The sequence below is a fragment of the Peromyscus eremicus genome, chromosome X (genome assembly GCF_949786415.1).
Source record: "Peromyscus eremicus chromosome X, PerEre_H2_v1, whole genome shotgun sequence".
Classification (NCBI taxonomy): Eukaryota; Metazoa; Chordata; class Mammalia; order Rodentia; family Cricetidae; genus Peromyscus; species Peromyscus eremicus.
The window spans coordinates 46,545,437-46,552,386 of record NC_081439.1 but is presented as its reverse complement, the minus strand read 5'-3'; the positions used below and the strand labels follow the sequence as shown (position 1 = coordinate 46,552,386).

General features: G+C 33.3%; 1 pseudogene; it reads left to right on the top strand.

The window, feature by feature from the left end:
• The first annotated feature begins 6,015 nt into the window (after positions 1-6,015).
• LOC131899167 (histone H3.3C-like) lies at positions 6,016-6,387 on the top strand (annotated as a pseudogene).
• Positions 6,388-6,950: the final 563 nt, after the last annotated feature.

Genomic DNA, 6,950 nt, shown 5'->3' with positions numbered 1-6,950 from the left:
AATATGCCTGGAAAGTCTGTGAGACCTCTTTTTTCACACTTATTTATAAGAATTTTATAAACAAGTACTGTATTTACTTACATTAATTTCAATCCTTTCTTTTTATCTCCAACTCTTCCTGTGTCCCTCTCCACTTCTCAAATTTATGACTTCTTCCATATAGTCTTCTATATGTGATGTGGAGCTCGACCTACAAAATCTTGACAAAATTGTCACCTAAACAAGACATGCACAATCATAATACTAGGTAACATGCCAATACGGGTGAAGGAAATCACAGAAGGTCCACACCTAGATTAAGAGTTATAGGAATGTAATGGCTGCTCAGACAGGGAGAATCTGTCTCTAGGGATGAGCCTTTAATGGATTACCCTAACCCAAGTGATCAGCCCTAAACATATACACACAAGCAGCACTAAATGAGGTAAATAGGTGAAGTATATAATATACATGTATAGACACATACATATATATGTATGCATACACACATATACATAATTCATCTAGGTGTGGAACCCTGTGAGATTTTCCCCACCACATTGGCATGCTACCTCCCAGCAGACAACTTAGTTCTCTGGCTCTTAGTATTTCCTCTTCTCTCTTCTAAAATGTTCTCTGAACCTTAGGTGTAGGGGTTTTGTTGTAGATGTATATGATATTTCTGAATATTTTATGTCTGAAGTATTTGGCATATATTTACATTCATTTTTATTCATATATTTATTATACATTTGCTGCAGCACTATTTGTTCAAAAATTATTTCTACAATATATTGTGTTGAGGTTTTTGCCAAAAAATCAATTTGCTATGAAAGTTTGCCTGTGGATTTACAGTCTATATTACATTTGGTTGGTATTTTTCTGTTTTGATGCCAATACAATCCTTTTATAGTTAGTATGTATTTAGATGAAACTTTGTAAGTTCTTTGGTTTAGTTTTTCCTTTACATCCATATTTCTATTATCATAGAGCACATGCACTCTGTATTAACTTTAGAATCAATTATTTAATGTATAAGTATTAAGATTTTGACTGAGTTCAGATAGAAACTGCAGATCAATTTGTAAACAACTTTTATCTATAGAATATTGATTACTATAGTCGATGCATATGGCAATATGGCATATTAGTGTCTTTAAAAAATTATTTAGGATCTTTTAAAGATTTTACTTCAATGCTTTGCTTAACATCAATGAAGTTGCATTAAACATGAATTTCTAAATTTAGTTCTAAATTCTTCATTTAGGACATGGACATACATTAGTAACAACATTTGTGTTATACTATGGAAATACTTATATTATTGAAAATATGTATATCTATATTTATAATATATAAAAATTATTTTTTATTCTGTGACCACTATATTTACTTTTTATTTTAGATAAGTTTGGATTCTCTAGGGTGTTGCACAAATGTTATTATGATTTCTGCAAATAAAGGCACTTTCATTTCAACCTCCAAAACTGTCAGGAATTTTTATGTCTTACTTTTGACTTATTGAAGAGCTAGGACCTCCGGTGAAATGATGACTATAAACTGTGGGACTCAAGTGCCAGTGTTAAGGATACAATTTTATAGCTTTCATCATCAAATATGGTAGCTTTCCATTTTTCTTAAGTACTTTTTACCAGGTTGAGGATTGTATTCCAATTGTTCTTACACTGCTGACACATGATTTCTATATCATCAAATACTTTACTGAAATTAGAGAAATAATCATAATTTTTGGATATATTTTAATGTTATAGGAATTATATTGCTTAAAATTCTAATGATATATAAATCTTAATTTTGTGGTGAAACTTGCTATAATATCATATTAAGGTCCATATTTCAAAATGAATGATGCTAATATTTTCTATCTCTATTTTTATTTATTCACTAGGTAAATTTATTTGTGCTTTTCCACATATAATGTGTTCATTATATGCTCATTTTGTTTCATTAACAGAAATAATTTAACAATTTTAAAATATTTTTTCAGGAAGAATTTATGTTGAATTGATATTAAGTCTCAAATATTTGGTATACACTTTATTTTGCAGCTTCTAACATAAGTATCTAATGCTCTACATTGTTCTTTAATCATTACTTTATTATATTCCAAAAATGTTAGTGTTTAGTTTATTTTAATGATGTTTAATTTTTAAAACTTTATTCATGATAACCTCTTTTATTTATGTGCCATGTAGATATTTACTGCTTGATTTTAAATAACTTCTTTGTTTTTGTTGTTCTCTTTTACTATTGCTTTCCAATTTATTTCTATTTGGTCATCAATTATGTCTTGTAGTTTTTCAAACTTTTTCAGAATTTCTTAATGCTTATTTTGTGTCTCAAAGAATAATACATCTAGGTGGGTATGCCATGTGTACTTGAGAAGAATGAGTGTTCTATAGCTGTTGGATACACTGTTCCTATGAAATATTAATTTGGCAATGCTGGATAGATAATTTATTTAGAATTATAATATTTTATGTCCTTAGAAATTGTATATTCAGTTGTTCTCTAAAATATCAAAGAGAAGTAGAAATTCTATATTCAGTTGTTCTCTAAAATATTAAAGAGAAGTGTCAACATTGTAAATATAATCAGGGGATTTTTTTACTTCTTTTAGTTTTATTAGTTTCTCTTTTCTATTTTAGCTCCAATAATTAGGCCACACTCTTTTGTAATTTCTGTCTTTTATTTGAAATTTTTAGTCTATATACATTTATCTTAGTAGTCAATAAAGTTAAGTTTCATTATACAACGCTCTTATTTATTTTATTTTGCTCTTATTTCCTCTTTTATCATAACTTTTGGATTTTTTTGGATTTTATTTTATTTCCTATAAATTTAATATTAGAATCACTTTTGTAATTTTTCTTCTTTCTATGTTGTTTGTAATATGTAACCTTCATATATCATAATGTACAAAAATATTATTTAACTTCATATATTATGCAAAAACATGATATCTATATATTTTTTTTTTGTTTTTTTGAGACAGGGTTTCTCTGTGTAGCTTTGCGCCTTTCCTGGAACTCACTTGGTAGCCCAAGCTGGCCTCAAACTCACAGAGATCTGCCTGGCTCTGCCTCTCAAGTGCTGGGATTAAAGGCATGCGCCACCACCGCCCGGCTATATATTTCTTATATAAGGGCTGCTCTTGGCTATTCTGCTACAATATTTATACATATGTTCATGTGCTTATATCTTTGTACATGATAATTGGTTGCCTATCATCTCATTTTTCTTTCTGTGTTCCAGCTTGGATAATTTCTAATCTCTATCTTTAGTTAACATATCTTTTCACATGTGCCCAATTTTTCTTATCTTCTGTGAGTCTGTTCCACTAATTTTTCATTTCAGATAATGTATCTTTCTGTTAGAGGATTAGTATAATATTTTTCCTCATACTTTTTGCTTCTCCATGAGAATATGTTCTTGACATTTCATTAACTTAGGAAAACTTTGAAAATAAATTTAAATGTTTCTTTGTGCTATTTTGCTAATTCTACTTCCACATCTATTTATATGGACTAACTTGCCTGATTGCAGGTCACATTTTTCCACTTCTTTTTCTGGCCTAGAATATGCTATGTGCGAATATGTAAAGCTAATATTTAGCCACAGTTTTAGGCCGAGTTCCATGCAGATTTTTGGAGCTCTTCCCTTTGTAATGTCTTCCTTTCTAAAATCCTACTTCAGTAGCCCTGAACTGCAATCTCCTATTTTACCACCTCAAAAAGGAATCTCCACTTTTTTCATTCAAATTATTTTACTTTAAAAATTACAAGTACAGTAGTGTACAGGATGATAATTCATGTATACAATGTCCAATGATTAACCAAGGGCCATTACCATTACCATGTCATCATTTTCAGGATGTTTTTAGATATTAAGCCAACATTAATATATTTTTCTTCCCTCAGATTTTTTTTTGAGACAGGATAGCCTTGGCTGTCCTGCAACTAAATATGTATGTAGACCAGGCTGCATAACCCTTTTCGGTCTGTACAATGTCTATAAACCGTACTTTCAAGAGACTAGAGAGAAAGAGTTCAGTAGGTAAAGGCATTTGCCAAACCTGATGACTTGTGTTCAATACTCAGTGTATTCATGGTTGAAAGAGAACAAACTCCTGCAAGTTGTCCTCTGACCTCCACACTTGCAAAATGCACACATTAAATACATGAGTGAATAAATTAATTTACAAAACAGTTCTTCCATGTATTTTTCTCAGTTTTATCGTTATTTATTCTAGCTTTAATTTTTCTACCATGCCTAGATGAAGAAACCTGTTAGCACTCATTCATATTTTAAAACAACTCATTATTTATATCCCTGAACAGATATTTATACATAGTAAGTGCTAGTGACACACAGATTAATGAAATGGTGTCTTGTCTTCAAGAAATCCCAGTCTACTGGTGTAGAAACTACTATAATAAAAGTTACTTCCATGTGATTATTATAGAAAAGTGAAGGGTAAACATTATGTGAAACAAGTAAATGTTTCAATTATAAATTTCATCAAGGACAAAGACAAATTTTGTGGTACTAGATCATGGATCTCAGACATCAATGCAATATTGGAAGTCCCTAGGACCCTCTAAAATGTAAGGAAGCTTATATTCTCATTCAAACTTTTAATTAAGTTGGTCTGTTGTTTGTCTTGGGCTTTGGAGTTTTGTAATTTTATTGGCACTTGCTTCACAGAATACTTCTGAAACATCAGAATCATGAGAAACTTTCACTCAGGAAATTTTAAAGATCTGTTTTGATAGTATCATTAAAATAATGTTGTATTAAAAAATATGAGCAGGACTTATATGGGCCCACTGAAACTGAAACAGCAAGCATGGGGCCTGCCAGGGTGTGCACCAGGCCTTCTGTATATATGTTATGGTTGTTAACTTGTTTTTCTCACGGGACTCCTGGCAGTGAGAGTGGGTGTGTCTCTGATGCTTTTGCCTGCTCTTGAGACTCTTTTACTCCTAATGGGTTGCCTTATCCAGTCTCAATATTAGATCTTTTCCATTGTATTATTGTATCTTGTTTTGTCCAGTCTGGCTGTCCTCTCTTGGAGACCTGCTCTTTGCTGAAGAGGAAATGGAGGAGAAGTGGATCTAGAGGAGAAGGGAGATAGGAAGAGCTAGGAGGAGTGAAGGAAGAGGAAACTGTTTGGGATGTACAACCACAATGTGCACAAGAATAGTGTGCAAATTGGAAATGTTAAATATCACATACCATTCATTTTCTTGGTAACTTACCCACTGCTCAGTCAGCAAAAATCTTCCCTCTGAATGTAGTCTTTTGTGACAAGTAGAAAATATTACATCTAATTTCAATTGCCTCAAAGATTTAGACATTGCCAGTCGATTTAGTTTTACAGCAGCAGGTTTCAAACTTGTCTTTTTTTTTGCTCTTTCCATAGCATAGATTGCCAGTAGCAGCAATCTGTGTGATATCTTGACACTAAGTATTTGCACTGAGCCTTCTAGATGGCATTTAGCATTGTCAGATAGGCATTATTAATTGTATTGTAATAATCCCTTCCTGTGTTGTCCTTTCTATAGCAACCTGTAACTCTCAGCACATGTTATGCAGGAACCATAGTGTTATTCTACATGTCTTTGATAATCTTTCTATCCTGAAGCAATTTAGACACTTGAATGCAGCAATAACTGCCTAAAATCTGAGAGTCTTTGTTCCTTTATTTCTCTTCAGGATTAAAAAAAATCATGTACTAAAGAATATTTGTATAAGAAAATAGAGAACAAAATACCAACTCCTTCTTTCTGTCCTCTACCAATGATCTACTTTCTTACGTATATTTAGCCAGTTTTAGTAGGAAACATTTTCACTTAGTTTCAGTAAGTCATTTAGCAGACTTTTATTCATTTAATAAAAATACAATATGGTGTTTGGAGCCACCACCAAGTCACTGCTACTCTCTCAACCCAGCACCACCCCTACATCTCCAAGCTCCAAGAAGAAAGGTGTGAGTAAGAAGGTGCCCATATCATGGCTTTTACAAGGCTGACTGCCCACATATCCACTGGTGGTAAAGTACCCAGGAAACAACTGGCTACAAAAGCTCCTCACAAAAGCATGCTGTCTACTGGAGGGGTGAAGAAACCTCATTCTTACAGGACTGGTGTTGCACTCCCTGAAATCAGAAGCTATCAGAAGTCCACTGAACTTCTCATTTACAAGCCGCTCTTCCAACATCTGATGTGAGACGTCTAGACAGATCTACGTTTCCAGAGTGCAGCTATTGGTGCTTTGCAAGATGCAAATGAGACCTACCTGGTTGGCATTTTTGAAGATACCAACCTGTGAGCTATCCATGCCAAATGTGTAACAATTATGCCAAAAGATACCCAGCTAGCATGATACAGACACAGAGAATGTGCTTAAGAGTCCACTATGAGGGGAAACGTTGCATTCTCAAAAATATATTTTTTCCTCTGGCTGGGGATGCTGTATGTTGCTCTGAATGATTGATAAATAAAACACTGATTGCCCAGTAGCCAGGCAGGAAGTATAGTATAGTATAGGTGGGGTAAGTAGAGAAGAGAATTCTGGGAACAGGAAGGCTGAGTCAGGAGTAGCCAGCCAGAGACAGAGGAAGCATGATGTGAAAGTACAGGTAAGCCATAAGCCATGTGGCAGCTTATAGACTGATAAAAATTGGTTAATTCAAGATATAAGAACTGGATAGCAAGAATCCTGAGCCATCAGGCCAAACAGTTTAAATAATATGAGCGTCTGTGTGTTTATTTGGGTCTGAGTGGCTGCGGGTCTGAGCAGGACTGGAGAATACTCTAACTACATCCTCTTCTTCCTGTTATTAGTAGTTCTGAATGTTAGAGTTTCCCCCCATGGAGTCAAAAGATTCCTCAGTATATTATGACAAGTGGAAAAATAGAGGACAGAAATTAAGTATTGGCAGTTTT